Raw genomic sequence first — 18,817 nt, forward strand, 5'->3', positions numbered from 1 at the left:
GATCTTCCACCCACCATGGTGGGGCACAATTCCCAGCAGAGGTCGGCATGAAACCGACTTGCATTGCACTATTGGGATGCAGATGAAAGCCCGACCTAAATCACACCCCCACGCTTGATTGTCCGCGCCACCAGCGGGAAATCATGCCAGTCCAGAACACGCCTGGACCAACATGGCATGTACATTTCGGCACTTACCTGAAGAAGGCCTGGGGCTGTCTCTGGAGTTCGGGATGGAGGCCCCCAGCAACCATGGATCCTGGAACACAAGGCAATGGGAGGGAGGACCATCTATCAGCTGGATCTTCCAGCTTCAGTGCCTTTGAAGAGGCCCATCTTCTTTCTTCAGCGGTGGGTCAGTGATGTCTGGACACCAGCCATCCAGCCCGCCCTGCCACGCGAAACGTCACAAAACCACTCAAAGTGCATTTAATGCGGTTGGGGTCGTGCGATACAGAACAAATTCCCGGCAGCCTCCGCGACGGGAAACACTCCCCATCCCTGCGCCAGGACTTAGCCCTGGGTGGGAGAATTCCGTCCGTTATCTCTGTTTCTCTTTCCACAGATGCTGCCAGACCTGCTGAATATTTTCAGCATATTCTCTCTTTGTTATTTAAGTTTATATTGTACATTTAATGCAGTAAAGCGTCCCAACATGTTTAACAAGATCGATGTCAAATATAAATTCCAAGCCACTTAAGGAGATGCCAGGTCAGGCAGCCAAGTTTAATTAAACATATGTTTTGAGGTGCATCTTAAAAGAAGAGAGCGGGGTGGAGAGGCCCAGGGACCTAAGGGAGAGAATTAGGGAGAGTGTTAAGGGTAGTGATGAGAACAGTTTGAAGGGATGGCGGGTAGGGGGCACTACCTGAGGGGAGAGAGCTCTTAATAATATCAGCTAACATGGGGCCCAGAGAGGAAAGCTGAGTGGTCAGCAGTTTGGTTGGTTTGGGGTCAAAAGAGCAGGTGGTGGGACTCAGGAACAAGGTGAGGTTAGAGAGAACATTGCAAGGGATGGGATAGAATCTGGAGAAATTTGTGAGTTCAAGGACAGGGCAGCAGAGAACATTTAGGGAAGGGTGTCCGAGTGGTCTAGGGGAAAGGGGACTGCAGAAGGCATGGCTGAAAGTGCAGGCACCGCCTTTGTTACAAGAGAAATCCTTGAGTTCCTATGAGGCGATGGTGGGGGAGGCAGGGAAGTGTGGCTTAAGAAGATAGTTTGTGGCCAAGAGAAGCCAGCGATTATCTTTGTATTCCTGTATGATCTTAGAACAGTGACAATGGAAAACATAATTTGATTATGCTTAAAATGGTTCAGCCAGATCTAGCAATGGATAATTTAACCAGTTGTTCACCAAAAGACATATAAGGGAATGGAGATAAGGGGTATATCAGGGAGAACAATTAGGATGAGAGACATAATCATTCTAATGTGGATTATGCATTAAAGGTGGAGAGGGTGTGATTTAGTAAACTAGTCGCTGCAGAAATATTATGATGAATTGTAAACCAAAGGCTACATGGTTGGTAATTTGAGAATGTGGTGGTATGTGACTTGAGGAAGAGTTTTTTAAAGAGGTGGACACTGATGAATTCTACCGCTGTCATCATGATGTATTCTGTTATCCCTTGAAGGATATTGCTTGGACACCATGAAGCAGTCTTGTATAAGTTACAAGGAAGTCTTTATTAGCAATGCTTAACTATGTACACATTTACAGTAGGTATGGAGAGGACTCCATACTAGGTCCTTAAGCATTGCTACTCATCTCTAGACTGGCGCTAGCTTGAGGTCATGTGCCTTCTTACATCACCATGTGGGCAGTATTGTACTCAGTCTTGTGTTACCCTTTGTGTATCGGATCCTTCTACTACACCTCCCGCCAAGTCTTTATCCCCTGAATAGAGACTGACATTAGTTTACTTCCAGTTTGCTTCAAGTCTCACTTACTGTGCACCAACTTGAATATTGCAACTATTAACTATTCTAACCCAATGCTATTTCATTATAAGCATTGACAACATTAACATCAATGGCTTACATCAACAATGTTCTTACTACCCCATCTCCCCTCCAAGTCCTTGACAATAGTCAGGAAGTCTAGAGGTCTTACAACCCTTCCGCTTCTCCTTCATCGTTTGGTCAGGAGAGTGAGGGGCTCTGCAGATTCATACTCTTGCTGTTGGCTCGGAGGTGGCTCTGGCATCTGGACATCCTCATCAATAGCTGTCCATCTTGCAATGGGGGAAGCTTGTTTAGGTAGGGGGCAAAGACTCCTCCAGTTGCGCCTGACTGCGCCTTCTGGTGTACCAATTTATTGGGAGCAGGGTTAGTCCTTGTTTAGGTGAAGGACTGTCCCTTGTCTCTCAAAGTGCGGGATTCAAACTTTGTCACCCTATTGTAGCTCTGGCAGGTACCTGGTACAGTATCGCCCATTGTAGGCGGAGCTGTTCTTGGCTGAGCTATTGAAGCCAGGTCATGGATGCCTGTAGGAGGTTAGTAGTGGCCTGGGAGTACGCCTCCACCTCATTGACAAAGGTCGGAAGTTCTATGAAAGCCCTTGAAAGGGCATCTTCTGTCATCTGATTCTTTCCCTGGACATAGACAGTCTCTTACACAAATCGCATGAGGCATAGGTGAAACCTCTGGCTCCAAAGAGGCACGTTGCTGAGCTCCTTTTTGTTTAACAAGGTGACTAGTGGCTTATACTCCATCTTGTTGTGATTTTGAGGCCAGAAAACTTCTCACAGGCGCATGCGACTGCCAGAGCTTCCTTCTCGATGACAGTGTACCTGGTTTTCTTGTCAGATTATTCTCTAAAAACGTAGTTGACTGGTCACCGCTTGCCGTCTTAGTGCTGTCTCTATGCCAGGCAGAGTTCAAAACTTCGCCAGCTGATTCACCATGCCCAGAAAGCGCCGGAGGTCCGGGACAGAAGAAGGTGTAGGGAAATCAGTGATTGCCTTGGTTTTCTGGGGGTCTGCTGTGATATCTCTGCTGCTAACGACTTGGCCCAGAAACCAGAGGGAGGTTTTGGAGAACTTAGATTTTTCATTCAACGTCAGACCTGCCTCCTGAAGCCATTCCAGGTCTGCCGTGAATCACTTGTCATGTCCTTGCGCCATGACCCCGTGGAAGAGAACATCGTCTATATGGCAAATGACCCCTGGAGGCCCTGCAAGATGCCTGACATTGTGCGCTGGAAGATCTCCAGCGCTGATGTAATCCCAAAAGGTAGACGGTTGAAGCAGAATCTACTGCAGGGTGTTATGAAGGTGGTGAGGAGCCAGCAATCCTCATCGAGGGGAAGTCGCCAGAAGCTGCTGTTAGTATCCGGTTTCGAAAACCGATGCTCCCTACAAGTTTGGTCAGGCTCTCGTCCACCATGGGATGGACCACCCTGGCTACAGCCTTGTTGAACTCCGTGAGGTCGACGCAGACACCGAGAGAGCTCTGAAGAAGGGTCACACAGATTTGAAACATCAACTCTGTTTCTCTCTCCACAGACGCTGTCAGGCCTGCTGAGTTTTCCCAGCAGTTTCTGTTTTTGTAACTGAGCGAGCTGTTCAGTTTCCAATACAGGACCATCCCCAAACACCAAATGGATTACTTTACTGGCAAAATGACTCCCGTGTTCACCATGTCATCAAGCTGCTCCCGTACATCATCCGTGAGAGGGTGAGGGACCTTCCACGGAGTGAAGAGGCACACTGGCTTGGCGTCACTCCTGAGTGTGATTTTGTAGGTGTTTTTAAGGCGGCCATGTCCTGTGAAGAGCTTCTAGAACTGTTGTCTGTATTTTGAGCCTAACTGTTGCTGGTTCAGCTCGCCAATATGTTGCAGGAGGTTAAGCTCAAAACAGGCATTGTAGCTTAGCAGCCAGTAGCCCTATTTGGGGACCACAAAGAAGGTTGCTTGAATTGTTTTTCCCTCTGTATTGCAGAGTAGCCTGCAGAGTGCCTTTTACCTGCAGGCGGAATCACCCAGTACAAAGAGTGAAATGTCCATTGGTTGAAGCTGGAGGTCTTTAAGCCATAGAACCTTGTCGGTCAGGATGGTCACACCAGTGCCAGGGTCTAATTTAAAATTGGTTAGATGGCCGTTCACCATGTTGTCCACGTTCCATCACGAAGAATCGCACCCTTTGATTTCGCCCAAGAAGAGAGACTGTGTGTCTTCTGGGTTGTTGGCCGTGACCTTGTGGATGGCTTTTGGGTTGTCTGAGCGGTGCTGGGGTCTCAACTTACACAGTTTACCGAAATGTCCCTGTCTGTGGCAGTGGAAGCACTGGGCAGTACTTGCAGGACATTGGTTTTTCCTGTGAGAGCGCTTTGCATCTGAAAGGTCGTTCGGCAGGGTGGTTCAAGGGTAGCTTATCCTCACTTGGGCTGTCCCTGTGCTCCTGTGGCTTCATATGGTGGACTGAGGAGTGGCTCCTGCCCCATGAAGTGTTCTCTCCTCTGAGAATGGTCCTGTGTTGGTCACACAGCTCAGAGAGTATAGCCAGCTGGACAGCCTTGTCGAGAGTAAGTTCATCTTTTGCTTGGAGGAGGTCAGAGAGTAAATCGTCTGCTACACCCGCCACAATTCTGTCTTGGATGAGTTTGGATTTTAAGTCGCTGTATTTGCACCCTTCTGCCATGCTGTAGAGATCATTGATAAAGGAATCGTCAGGGTCCCCAGGCTGCTGGTCTCTCCTGTTAAATTTGGCGCATTCTAGGATTTTATTGGATCTCAGGTTGAAGAAAAGGTCAAAAGATTTTAGAACATCATCAAATTTAGCAGATGACTCATCTATGGCTTGCCTTGCAATTGTGTCATCTGCAATTGACCCAATGGAATAAAGCAGTGTGCAAACTTGTTCTGCCTCCAACTTTTTATTTAACCCTGCAGCAGTGTTATACCTCAAAAATCTTTTTCTCCAATAGCTCCAATTCTGGGATTGATCAGGGTCATAGGTGAGGCCCACTGGAGGTAGGAGTGAAGAATTGTGATCCATCTTTAAATTTCTTCAAGTGTAGCAATATAGCTGCGGGGTCAAAGGGCTTGCTCCATAACAGTGTGCTGCAGGTCAGGAATGGGTCAGGAGGATGGAATTCTCACTGGCTGGGAGGCCGAAGGATCGCAAGGTACTCAACTTTATGAAGAAACATTTTCTACGTTTTCTTGCTTTTTCTTTCTCGTCCTATTCTGAACTCGGGTGCAACATGGGGAGGGCGCCAAGTCGGGGTTCGGGCTGGCAACTGAAATTAACAACAGGGTTTCTGCCTGATTCAATTAAAGAGAGGATTCACAGGACTGGCTAACCTGGAAATTTTAAATGAATTTTCTCTCACCCTGCAGGCTGCTGGCTCTGCTTGGTTGAAGTTAAACGTCAGCAGGGGATTCAGTGGAGTCTTCTGCCTGAGTTTAAGCTTCTGGCTTTTTCCTGCTTCCAGGCTCTCGTGTCTCTGGAGCTTCTCTGGTGAGTTTTCTCAGCGTCTTAGCTTCAGGAGTGAGGTTGTTTCAGTGTGGAAAGCACATTGAAAGTGTCCTTCTCTTTAGTTCTTCAGTATTGGATTGAGGATGTGAATTTTTTTATCCCTTGCTGCCAGCATGCTGAATCCCACCTCTGTTACCATGCTGTATTCTGTTGTCACTGCCCTTGAAGGATACTGCTTGGGCACCATGAGGCAGTCTTGTATAATTTACAAGGAAGTCTTTATTAACAATACTTACCTATGTACATATTTATAGTAGGTATGGAGAGGATTCCATACTAGGTCCTTACACATTGCTAATCATCTCTAAACTGGCCCTAGTTCTAGGACATGTGCCTTCTTACATCACTGTGTGGGCAGTACTGTATTCAGTCTCATGTTAACCCTTTAGGTGCCAGATCCTTCTACTACAGACACAGAAAAAAGTGGGGTTGTGAGGGGGAAGTGAACTTTGGATCGAAAGTGGTACATTAATAAATAACCAGAGATCACCTGATCATTGATAGTAATGATCAGCCTATCGAGATGACAAGATCGAGGAGGTGGCTGTGTATATGGGTAGGATAGTTTATATGGAGGTTTATGGAGGAAAGGAGGGCAGTGAACTCAGAGTGAGAACAAGAGTTGAGATGGAGATCGAAATCACTGAGGTTGAGAAGTTGCTCGATGTAGAAGCTGAGAGAGGAAAGCGGTGAAGAAAGCTAGGTGAGAAACTTGATGGGTATTTGGGTGGGTATTACAGATCAAGGATCTTAAATGAAAGATGTGGGGGTGGGACAAAGTGAGATGGTCAAAGGAGAAGTTGCTAGAGGAATAGGGAGACAGACAAAGTGTGACTTGAAGATAAGACCTCACCACCACCAATACATTGAATGGGGCAAGGGATGAAAAGTGTTGCTGGAGGTGGGGAGGGGAAAGGTGTCATCGCCCCTCAGCCATGTTTCCATCAAGATGATTGTTCACAATAAGCCCATGGATGGCAAGGGCCATGTTCACAAGTAAACATACATTCTGGAAGGGGATGTGGAGAGGGGCATTGGTAGCTGGTCCACAGCTGGGAGCAATGGGAGGGACAGGAAGGAGGTTGAAAAGACTAGCATTGACGAGTGTGCAGGGTAGTATGTGGCAATTGGAGTTGCTGTTTGTTAGGAGGCAGTGATGAGTGCCTCAGTTAGTCTGATGGAGGATGCCAAGAGAAGCATTGCAGGACACTGCAGGAATGTTTAAGAGGGAGTCAAGCCTGGGACGACAGCAGGAGAGCAGGGAAGCCGATAAGTGCTGAAGAATTGGGATTTGTGAGGGGAGAGAGTGCCAAGGGTGGAGTAAAGAAATAAGGCACGGTGGTGAAAAGGGGTAAAGAGATAAGAGGAAAAAGGGAGGAAAAGAGGGAAATAGACGGACGGACTCAGGATTGGAGCAGCAGCCAAAACATTCCCGTGAATGGACAGGGGAAAAGAAAACCATATAGGTGGCATGGTTACATGCCTGAACGAGATATCTGTGCTTTTAAATACACAGGGAGTAAAGAGGAGATAACACATGGGGTAAAACAAGATTTTGAGATTGATGAAGTTCATGTTGGTTGAGTGAAATCAGTGACATGTTGATGCCCAAGTACCAAGACAGATGAACGAGACCAGAGGCTAGTAGACAAGTGGAACACTGAGGTGTGTAATTCCCAATGATCTGAATACTTCTTGTGGTTGTATTGAAACGGACATTGCTGGTATCCAGATTTCTGCTCATAGAGAAGCCAGCCATGGGTCCCTGAGGATGGATTCCCCAGGAATCACTGCTGATAGATCTAAAAGTCGAAATAATAAAGCACGTTTCGCCAACTTGTCAAAACTGAAAATTAAGAATCATTTTATTGAAATATAATTAATAATTTCTGATTAAATGTTAATTAATTTTTAATTAATTTTATTCTAAATAAATTAATTCCCCAGTTGTCATTGCTGGTGGATCAAATGCCTAGTGAGAGATCACCGTTCCATCCACAGTTCCTCCAACCACCAGCCCTGTTTGATAAGTGAAGCAGCCTGAAGCCGTGAAGCAATTTCTCCTCTATTGCTCAGCCTTCTTACATAATTGGTTGGATTTGGGAAGAAGTGAACTCAAGTGAAATGCTAATTTCAAGTCTCTTTCAGAATCAGCATCCAAAATGACAGTTCTTGAAATTTAAATAGGGCGTATGTTTAAAATCAAGCAATAAAACACAAAATTATTCTCAAATTATCGGACACTCATCCTCCTCTTTTATCAATTTCCCCACATTAGAAACGTTAATTTTTTTTTAGAACTGGTGTACTTCTCCTTCACGGTCCCGAACCTTCAGCTCCCAGTTCTCTGGTCACTTCAGTGAAATCAGGGCATTCACAACTCATTCAGAGAAGAACTTTTTGACAGCTTCGAATATTTTTCCCCAATATTATCTCCAGGTACATATGAGGGTCTTTAGTGTTGTGTCACAGCTGACTTCTGTGCAGAGTGCAATATGTGTCCCCGTGCTGCCATGTTTCAAGAGATATGGGTGTCAGGTGGAAAAAGTGGAGTTAATGTAAGAAGTTCAGCCATGATCTTAATGAAAGGCAGAGCAGGCTCGAACCACTCCTGCTCTGATCTCTTATGTTCCTCTGGCGTCTGGAGCAACAATGTGATGGATAGCCTTACAATGGAAGACCCAAGATTCCTACAGTAAAACAGTGACTACACTTCATGGGTACTTCATTAGCTGTAAAGCATGTTGGGACGATCCTGAGGTCATGAAAGGCACTATTTAAAGGCTGCATTTGCTGCCAATGCTGTGCATGTGCAGTTTGACTGTTTTACACAGTTATGTCATTGAGAGGGATGGTGTAGGCAGCAGCCTGGGCCAACTATGGCACTGCTCAAGTCATCATAGCTAGGCAGCTGAGTCTCGCAGTGAGCATTTAATTAAAACTTCTTCCTTGTTGACTTGCCAGGCTCAAGCTGTAATGGTAACACCTTCAGATTTTCAAATTCAAAAGATTCAGGTCACCAGTGAGCAGCAAGGATGTTTTTTTTTCCACACCAGTCTAAATTCTTCAAAGTTGCTATCTTTAAAGAGCAATAGTAACTAAAGACCATAAGACCATAAGACATAGGAGCAGAAGTAGGCCATTCAGCCCATCGAGGCTGCTCTGCCATTCAATGAGATCATGGCTGATCTGATAATCCTCAACTCCACTTTCCTGCCTTTTCCCCATAACCCTTGATTCCCTTACTGATTAAAAATCTGTCCATCTCAGCCTTGAATATACTTAACGACCCATCCTCTACAGCCCTCTGCAGTAAAGAATTCCACAGATTCGATACCCTCTGAGAGAAGAAATTCCTCCTCACCTCTGTTTTAAGTGGACACCCCCTTGCTCTGAGATTATGCTCTCTGGTCCTAGACTCTCCCACACGGGGAAACAACCTCTCAGCATCCATCCTGTGAAGCCACCTAAGAATTTGATATGTTTCAATAAGGTGGCCTCTCATTCTTTTAAACTCCAATGAGTACAGACGCAGCCAACTCAACCTCTTCTCAGAAGAAAATACCTCCATTCCTGGGATCAACCTAGTGAACTTTCTTTGGACTGTCTCCAAAACTAGTATATCTTTCCTTAGATAAGGGGACCAAAATTGTCTACTTATAGTGCCTTGTTTAGTTTTAGCAAGACTTCCCTATTTTTCTACTCCATTCCCTCTGAAATAAAGGCCAACATTCCATTTGCCTTCCCTATTACCTGCTGAACTTGTATGTCAGTTTTTTGTGATTCATGCACGAGGACCCCCAAATCCCTCTGTGCTGCAGCTTTCTGCAGTCTTTCTCCATTTAAATAATATTCAGCTCCTCTATTCTTCCTGCCAAAGTGCAAAACCTCACATTTTCCCACATTATGTTCCATCTGCCAAATTTTTGCCCACTCACTAAACCTATCTATATCCCTCTGTAGACTCTTTGTGACATCCTCACCACTTGCCTTCCCATATATTTTTGTGTCATCTGCAAACTTGGCAATAGTACATTCATTGTCCTCATCCAAGTCATTAATATATATTGTAAATAATTGTGGCCCCAGCACTGTTCCCTGTGGCACTCCACTCCACAGGTTGCCATCCTGAAAATGCCCGCCATATCCCAACTCTCTGTCTTCTATTTGTTAGCTAGTCCTCTATCCATGTTAATATACTACCCCCAATACCATGGGCTCTTATCTTATTAAGTAGTCTTATGTGTGGTACCTTATTGAACGCCTTTTGGAAATCCAAATATATTACATCTACTGGTTCGCCTTTATCTATCCTGCTTGTTACCTCTTCAAAGAATTCCAATAAACTTGTCAGACATGATTTCCCCATCATGAAACCATGCTGACTCTGCTTGATTATATTATGCATTTCTAAATGCTCTGCTATTACATCCTTTATAATGGACTCTAACATTTTCCCAATTACAGATATTAAGCTAACTAGTTACCTGTTTTTTGTCTCCCTCCCTTTTTGAATTAGGCTGTTACATTGCCAGTTTTCCAATCCTCTGGGACTTTTCCAGAATTTAAGGACTCTTGGAGGATTACTGCCAGTGCATCCACTATCTCTGCAGCTATTTCCTTTAATATCCTAGGATGCAACCCATCAGGTCCAGGTGACTTATCGGCCTTTAGCCCCATTAGTTTCCATGGTACTTTTTCTCTAGTGATAGTTATTGTATTTATTTCCTCCCCCCCCCCACCCGCCCCCAATTTTGTCCCATGATTATTTAGTATTTTTGGAATGCTATTAGTGTCTTTTACTGTGAAAACTGATGCAAAGTATTTATTCAACTCTTCTGCCATTTCTTGGTTCCCCATTATTATTTCCCTAGCCTCATTTTCTAAGGGGCCTATACTGACTTTGGCCTCTCCCTTCCTTTTTATATATTTAAAGAAGCTCTTACTGTCCGTTTTATATTACTTGCTAGTTTACCCTCAAAGTTTATTTTCTCCCTCTTTATTATGTTTTTGGTCATCTTCTGTTGGTTTTTAAAACTTTCCCAATCCTCTGGCTTACCACTAATCTTTGCCACATTGTATGTTTTTTCTTTCAATTTGATACCATCCTTAACTTTCTTTGTTAACCATGGTTGGTTTATCCCCTTCCTAGAATCCTTCTTCCTCACTGGGATATATCTTTGTTGTGAGTCATGATCTATTTTCTTAAACGTCTGCCATTATTCATCAACCGTCTTTTCTGCTAAACCCCTTTCCCAGTCCAGTCCAGCCAATTCTGCCATCTTTCCTTTGTAATTACCCTTATTTAAGTTTAGCACAGATATTTCCAAACTAAGTTTCTCACTCTCAAACTGAATGCTCAATTCCACCATGTTATGGTTAATCGTTTACTCCGAGATCATTTATTAAACCTGCCTCATTACACATTACCAGATCCAAGATCCCTGGTTGGATCCACAACATATTGTTCTAGGAAACTGTCCCGAATACACTCTATGAATTCTTGCTCGTGGCTATCTCTGCCAATTTGATTTTCCCACTCTACATGGGGATTAAAGTCACCCATGATTAATATACTGCCTTTTTTATGTGTCCTCATTATCTCCTGATTTATTCTCTGTCCAACAGCATAGCTACTGTTAGGGGGTCTGTAGACTACTCCCACCAGTGTCTTCTTCCCCTTGTTATTTCTTACCTCCACGCATATGGATTCTACATCTTCCGATCCAAGATCATTTCTTGCTATCGTACTTATTCCATCTCATACTGACAAAGCTACCCCACCACACTTTGCCTGTCCTTTCAAAAAGTCACATACTCCCGAATAATTAGTTCCCAGCTTTGATCTCCTTGTAACCATGTCTCCATAATGGCTATAAGATCATACCCATTAATCTCTATTTGTGCTGTCAATTCATTTATTTTGTTCCGGATACTACACGCATTTAAGTAAAAAGCCATAAATTTTGCCTTTTTACCATTTTTTCCCACTTTGACCCTATTTGCTGCTTTTTTTTAATGTTTGTACACTCTGTCTCTTCCTGTCACACTCTGGGCATCAATACCTAAGTAGCTGTCCTGCAATGCCGCCAAATCCTTTTGCTTTGTAAGCCTATTTATCCGCTCTCCAGAACCCTCCCCCCCTCTATTTAGTTTAAAGCCCTCTCTACAGCCCTAGTTATTCAATTCACCAGGAGACTGGTCCCAGCACGGTTCAAGTGAAGCCCATCCCACCGGAACAGCTCCCTTCTACCCCAGTACTAATGCCAGTGCCCCATCAACTGAAACCCATTCCTCCCACACCAATCTTTGAGCCATGCATTTAACTCCTTGACTTTATTTACCCTATGCCAGTTTGCCCGTGGCTCAGGTAGCAATCCTGAGATTATTACCTTGGAGGTTCTGTTTTTTAATTCAGATCCTAACTGTTCAAATTCTTTCAGCAGAACCTTTTTTCTAGTCCTATCAATGTCGTTGGCACCAAAGTGGATGACATCAATTGGATCCCTCCCCTCCCACTCCAAATTCCTCTCCAGCCCTGAGGAGATGTCCTTAACCAGGCAGGCAACACAGCCTTTGGAACTCACGCTCATGGCTACAGGGAACAGCATCTATCCCCCTAATTACACTATCCCCTACCACTGCTACGTTCCTATTTCCTCCCCCAACTTTAATGGCTCCCTGTACCACGGTTCGTTCATCCTCCCTGCAGTCCCCTCTGTCATCTACACCACTTGCAAGAACCTCATAACTGTTGGACAATTTCAGGGGCTGAGGCTCCTTGAACGCTACCCCCTAGGTCCCCATACCTGCCTCACCTGCAGTCACACCCTCCTGTCCCTGATCACAGACTAAATTTGAATTATCTAACCTGTGGGATGTGACCGCCTCCTGGAGCAAAGTGTCCAGGTAACTTTCCCCCTCCTGGTGTGGTGCAATGTCTGCAGCTCAAATGTCAATGTCCAGCTCCTTAACACGGATCCGAAGTTCCTCGAGCTGCAAACGCTTACTACAGATGCACTGAGGGAAAAAATAGTGTGGAAATATTGCTTTATTCCAATGAGTTGCAAGTGAAACTCGCAGAAAAAATTCCCATAATGAATTAAGATGGTCACAGTGAGGCAAGCTCGTGACCCGTGATTCAGCTTTTTAGTCTTTTGTCTGCAGAAGAACATTGTAATTCTTTCCCTTTACACCCTATTTCTTGGAGAGGGAAGGGGATGAGGAGAAGGGGGATGAGGGGTGAGGTGGCCTCTGTAAATACTGCCCCACACTCTCCACGGATGCCCCGTGCCTACTGGCACACTCCCCGGGAACCAAACAATTTTGAAATTCATGCATGCGCGCTCCTTCTGACATCACCATGCCCATGTGGCCCTGCACGGGCACGCCTTAATTGTGCATGTGCAGAAGTCTGCACTTGCATCAAGTGATACTGACCATCTGGGCGCAGCAGAGTGACGTCGCTAGATTTTCGTACACATGCAGACCATTGCGTTGGCAGAAGACACAGTGCTACATAAACACAAGTCCTTTTTTTTTCTCATCTTTATTTTTGCAATTGGAATCCACACCAAATAAGGAGCTCTAAGCGACATCTGCCTCCTTCCTCCATCCATCCTTGAATGAACACAACTTTTGCCAAAGGGACTCTGACCCCTTCCTCCAGGCACTCAGTGAGCAGTGTCTGGATCTGTTTATTAGACAACTTCTCTACTTCAAAAGATACTTTGTCCCTGTTCTGTCCCTTTACCAAATGGTAAGCCACCTTTATACCCTCACACTTCATCTTCAAGTCCTGAGCCTGTACCTTGACCTCATAATATAACCTCTGATACTTGTTTCTCTCTTACTCTACCTTACAGACCTGGCCCTGATAATAGCTCACAGTCTGTTCATGCCCTGACTATTCTGTAGCCCTTTTGGTGTTTAGCTCCTCAAGTTCCTTCATCCAACGGTTAACTACCGCTTCCCTGCCTGAGGCTTGTTTCCTCAGGATCTCTACTTCTTGTCTGAGTTTAATATTTTCATACTGATCTTTACAGTGTTGATGGTCGAATCCATACAACCACACTGCCTTTTCTATCTTCTTTCGCCTTTGGGATGACTCAATCCACCCCTCGACCCGTCCTAATGGATCCTCTGAATTAACTATTTCCCTTAACCAAGCCTCACTTGGCTTTAGCTTCTCACAGGTATACTTCTGTAACCTCATTTCCATTGCCATGGGAGGATCACTTTTCCTCCCCCACTTTGTCCACAGTGCCGTCTGTTCAGCCATATCACCAACTGTTGTCCTGTCGTGGTCACCAATTCTGTAGGGGTTCCCCATTTCCCTCAGAGACCCTCCCCACATTCAAGTTTGTGACATCAGATTCACAAGTGTATGGCTTCAACAGAATGACCAGCAAGACAAGTTTCTTTCTTATAATTCACAATTGCTTTATTGAGTCACCCATAACCCCACATTACAAAGCCCAAAATTTAAAACAACCTATTCCCAGTACCCGACACAAAGTCACCACGACTCGGTTAAAACTTACAAAAACGCAAGCAAAACACCACGTCCTGTCCTGAAACCTTAAGAAAAAAACCCTCAGACCAATATCACCAAGATATGGCTGAAACAAATTATAAGGTACAGGGAAAAAGCATCAAGTTTTCATCCCAAACCTTCACAAAACCCTCAGACCAACATCACTACGATTTGGCTGAAACTTACAATCCCCAACACGGCTAGTCTGTCCGGTGTTGACTGTAGGCCTGAGTCTTTTTTTTGAAAAATATACTTTATTCATAAAATGTCTGGAAGAACATTCCAAATCATTTCAAAATCACCATCACATAAGTACAATCAGATTCAACTTTTACACATGTATCACAAGGTGCATCAATACAATCAATGAATATTACAATCATTTTAATATGGTCAATGCAGACAATCGGACAATGGGATTAGAGTTATCAACATACATCGTGTTGCACTCTGAGGTGCTTCAATACAATTATAATACAATTAGTATTCAATGCAGACATTCATTTTGAGCCGAACAGCCCGAGGGGCTCTCAACAGTTCCCAGCCCCTCGGTGCACTGTGGCAGAAAGGTCTTAGACAGCGACCTTTCCCCATTTTGCCTTTGCGGCGGCTGCCCCAAGCTTTAGTGCGTCCCTCAGCACGTAGCCCTGGACTTTGGAATGTGCCAGTCTGCAACACTCGGTCGGGGACAACTCTTTGCACTGGAAGACCAACAAGTTTCGGGCAGACCAAAGAGCGTCTTTCACTGAGTTGATGATCCTCCAGCTGCAGTTGATGTTTGTCTCGGTGTGTGTCCCTGGGAACAGCCCGTAGAGCACAGAGTCCTGTGTCACAGAACTGATCGGGATGAACCTCGACAGAAACCACTGCATCTCTCTCCAGACCTTCTTTGCAAAGGCACAATCCACAAGGAGGTGAACAACGGTCTTGTCTCCACCACAGCCAACTCAAGGGCAACATGCGGAGGGGGTGAGACTCCTGGCGTGTTGGAAGGATCTGATGGGGAGGGCCTTTCTCACCACCAGCCAAGCTACGTCTTGGTGCTTGTTGGAAAGTTCTGGTGATGAGGCATTCTGCCAAATGACTTTAACAGTCTGCTCAGGGAACCATCCCACAGGATCCAACCTCTCCTTTTCCCGCAGGGCCTCTAAGACGTTACGTGCCGACCACTGCCTGATGGACTTGTGGTCAAAGGTGTTTCTCTGCATAAATTTTTCCACGAGGGACAGGTGGTACGGCATGGTCCAACTACTTGGAGCGTTCCGTGGCAGCGTGGCCAGACCCATCCTTCGCAACACCGGGGACAGGTAGAACCTCAGCACGTAGTGACACTTGGTGTTTGCATATCGAGGATCTACACACAGCTTGATGCAGCCGCATACAAAGGTGGCCATTAGTATGAGGGCGATGTTGGGCACGTTTTTTCCCCCTTTATCTAGAGGCTTGTACATCACGTCCCTGCGGACACGATCCATTTTCGACCTCCAGATAAAGCGAAAGATGGCTCGGGTGATCGCCATCACGCAGGAGTCTGGAATGGGCCAGACCTGCGCCACGTACCGCAACAGCGAGAGTGCCTCACACCTGATGACCAGGTTCTTACCCGCAATGGTGAGGGAGCGTCGCCCCCACATGCCCAGTTTTCTTTTCACCATTGACAATCGCTCCTTCCAGTTTCTAACGCATGCCCTGGTCCCTCCAAACCATATACCCAGCACCTTCAGGCCGTCAGCCCTGACGGTGAAGGGGACAAAGGATCGGTCAGCCCAGTTCCCAAAGAACATGGCCTCGCTCTTCCCATGATTTACCTTGGCTCCCGAGGCCAGTTCGAACTGGTCGCAGATGTGGATCAGTCTGCGCACCGACAGCGGATCCGAGCAGAAGACGGCGACATCGTCCATGTACAGGGAGGCTTTGACCTGAGTGCCTCCACTGCCTGGGATTGTCACTCCTCTTATGCCCGGATCCTTCCTGATGGACTCAGCAAAGGGTTCTATGCAACACACAAAAAGGACAGGGGAGAGAGGGCAGCCCTGCCTGACTCCAGATTTAATAGGAAAGCTATCTGATTCCCACCCATTGATTGAGACTGCGCTAATGATGTTAGTGTAGAGCAGTTGGATCCAATTGCAAATTCCCTCCCCAAACCCCATTTTGGAGAGCACATCCACCATGTAGATGTGCGATATTCTGTCAAAGGCCTTCTCCTGATCCAGGTTGATGAGGCAGGTGTCCACACCCCTGTCCTGCACATAGGCAATCGTATCCCTGAGCAGCGCGAGGCTGTCAGAGATCTTCCTGCCCGGCACAGTGCAGGTCTGGTCAGGGTGGATCACCAATTCCAGAGCGGACTTGACCCGATTGGCGATGACCTTGGACAGAATCTTATAGTCCAAATTCAACAGTGAAATGGGTCGCCAATTTCTAATTTCCTCCCTTTCCCCCTTGTGCTTGTAGATGAGGGTGATGATGCCCTTCCTCATGGATTCTGACATGCTGCCGGCCAGAAGCATACTCTCGTACACTTCTAGCAGGTCTGGGCCCAACCAGTCCCACAGAGCCGAATACAACTCCGCCGGCAAGCCATCGCTTCCGGGAGTTCTACTCTTCTCGAAGGACTCAAGGGCCTTAGTCAGTTCGTCAGGAGTTAGCGGTTTGTCCAGGCTCTCCCGTGTACTGTCATCTAAGACCTAGGCCTGAGTCAAGGTGACCAAACTTGATCCTTCTTCCGACTGCAGCCCAGATGCTCAGATTTGCTCTGCTTTTATAATAATTTAACTCAGACATGTCAAAACATATTTCCTGTTGTTTCGATGTCCATTTAGTTGATTCTACGCAAAGTCCAGTCAAATGTCACCAGCTCCTGCTGGTGGAAATAATACAAGGTTTTCCATGGAAAATGTATCCAGACGAATATTATCCATTTTCATTGTGTGAGCAATTCTCCTGCTGTTTGAGGTGGTACAGTAACAGCTCCTGGCTCCAAAGTTAATGAGGATTTGAATGACCCTATTCCAGTACTATTGTCTGTGGTGGTTGAATAATTCCTTGAGTGTATTGTATTGATGATATGTCTTTTGTGCCATTGTGTTGGGTAATCAAGTTTCTTGATCGCATTAGTCAATGTCCAAACCCTTTTGATGAGTTACTGTGTTTTCACTAAATGTGAAAATTAACACATTAACCCCTGTACTGCTGACTGCAGCTTATCTTTTTGAAATTTATATTTCCAATAATGAAGTCAAAACATGTCCATGGGTTTGAAATTATGTTCCATAATTTTCCCAGTTGGAGAGAATTTCGACCCTACACTCCAGGCTTTTCCAGGTAAATGAAGCACAACTTCAGCATGGCAATGGCTTGCTCAATGGCAAATTTGGTTGCCAAGTTGGAATTTATGTTGGAAGGCTTCTGTTGTGCATTGGTGGAGATCCTCAGTTGTGTCATCAGTCAGGTTTGAAAGGGATATCATTTGGCCCCAAGCAGCCACCCATTAAAGGATCATTCTTGGTCGGCCCATGTTGGGGATGTTGGACTGCTGTAATGGACTGCAGGGAATCTGATGTAGACCTGAATGAACCTATTTTGTGGTTTCACACCAGCTACCCATTGAGGGAATGAAATCCCTTGTGTTTGACAAATCCTCCTGTTTTGTTATGGAGAGCAGTTACCTCATGCATACAACCAATAGCACCCTGCATCTGTGGAAAGCAAAGTAATGCAAGTCCCAGTGCCTGCTCATATTAGCTATTGTCAACACAGGGGAAGTTTATACATCTCCCAGCCCTGGCAAATAATCTGTCTGTCACTTGGTTTATGCATTTATTAACAGCCGACTGCGAGACTCTCTCACTAGGAGGCTACATGCATTTGCAACCACTTGATGTGACAATTTCAACCTTTGGATTAAGCTCCTCCAAAAGATAGAAAAGCTAAACCTCAATCTGTTGGCCCTGTTAGGAGAGTAGGGCCTTCTGCAAGCTCATCCCCTCTTTGGTTCCTTTCTCTGTTGGCCACCTGCAGCTCCAGCTGCAGCACAACCCCTACTGATGTTAATCCTCACTCCTCAGTTCCAGCCAGAGCAGCTTCCCTCTATGAAAACTTCAACACTCTCAAAATAAGTCTATCACATCAAATACTCTTGCCAAACAGTGCCCGTATGTCTCACAAGGGCACTGTCCCACAGGGAACTGAGAAAAGGCCTATAAGTACTGAACATTTATTAACATCAGACCTCCTGAACTTTCACCTCCCGGATAAAGTGCCGAACAATCTCGCTCCCATTTCCTTGGCAATTTCCCAACCTTCAGGTCAGGGAGCCTATGTTATGCCAGTTAATTTCAATGTAAGTTCCAAAAGTCATCAGTGAATCCTGATTTAAATATGTTAATAAACATACTTTCTCTTTTTAGGCGATGCTGCTGTAAAATTGGGTGCGGGTTTGGGCAGATTGGGGCAGGTTTCATTCACTTGGGCTGAATTTTACCAAGTGCTTCAGGACCCTGATATGTACTGGGCCGGAAAACAGGTTCCGATCCCACACTTGCCAGCAGTGGGACCGGTTCCATGATTTTACTGCAAGGGGCCTCCTACTTAGCCATCTGCAGGCCTGCTGTCATCTCCTGATGCTGCCGACTCAATCAGAGGGCCAGCAGCTCTGAAGCTTCAGCAGTGCCACCAGGTGGGTGCTGCCAAGGCAGACAGGAGACCTCAAGGGTGCCCTTGGATAAGTATGTAAAAATTAAAATTCAGGATGGTCAAGGGCAGTAAGCCACTCTGATCAGAGGTAAAAACACCTC

This window comes from Cetorhinus maximus, chromosome 13 (assembly GCF_964194155.1).
Source record: "Cetorhinus maximus chromosome 13, sCetMax3.hap1.1, whole genome shotgun sequence".
NCBI lineage: Eukaryota > Metazoa > Chordata > Chondrichthyes > Lamniformes > Cetorhinidae > Cetorhinus > Cetorhinus maximus.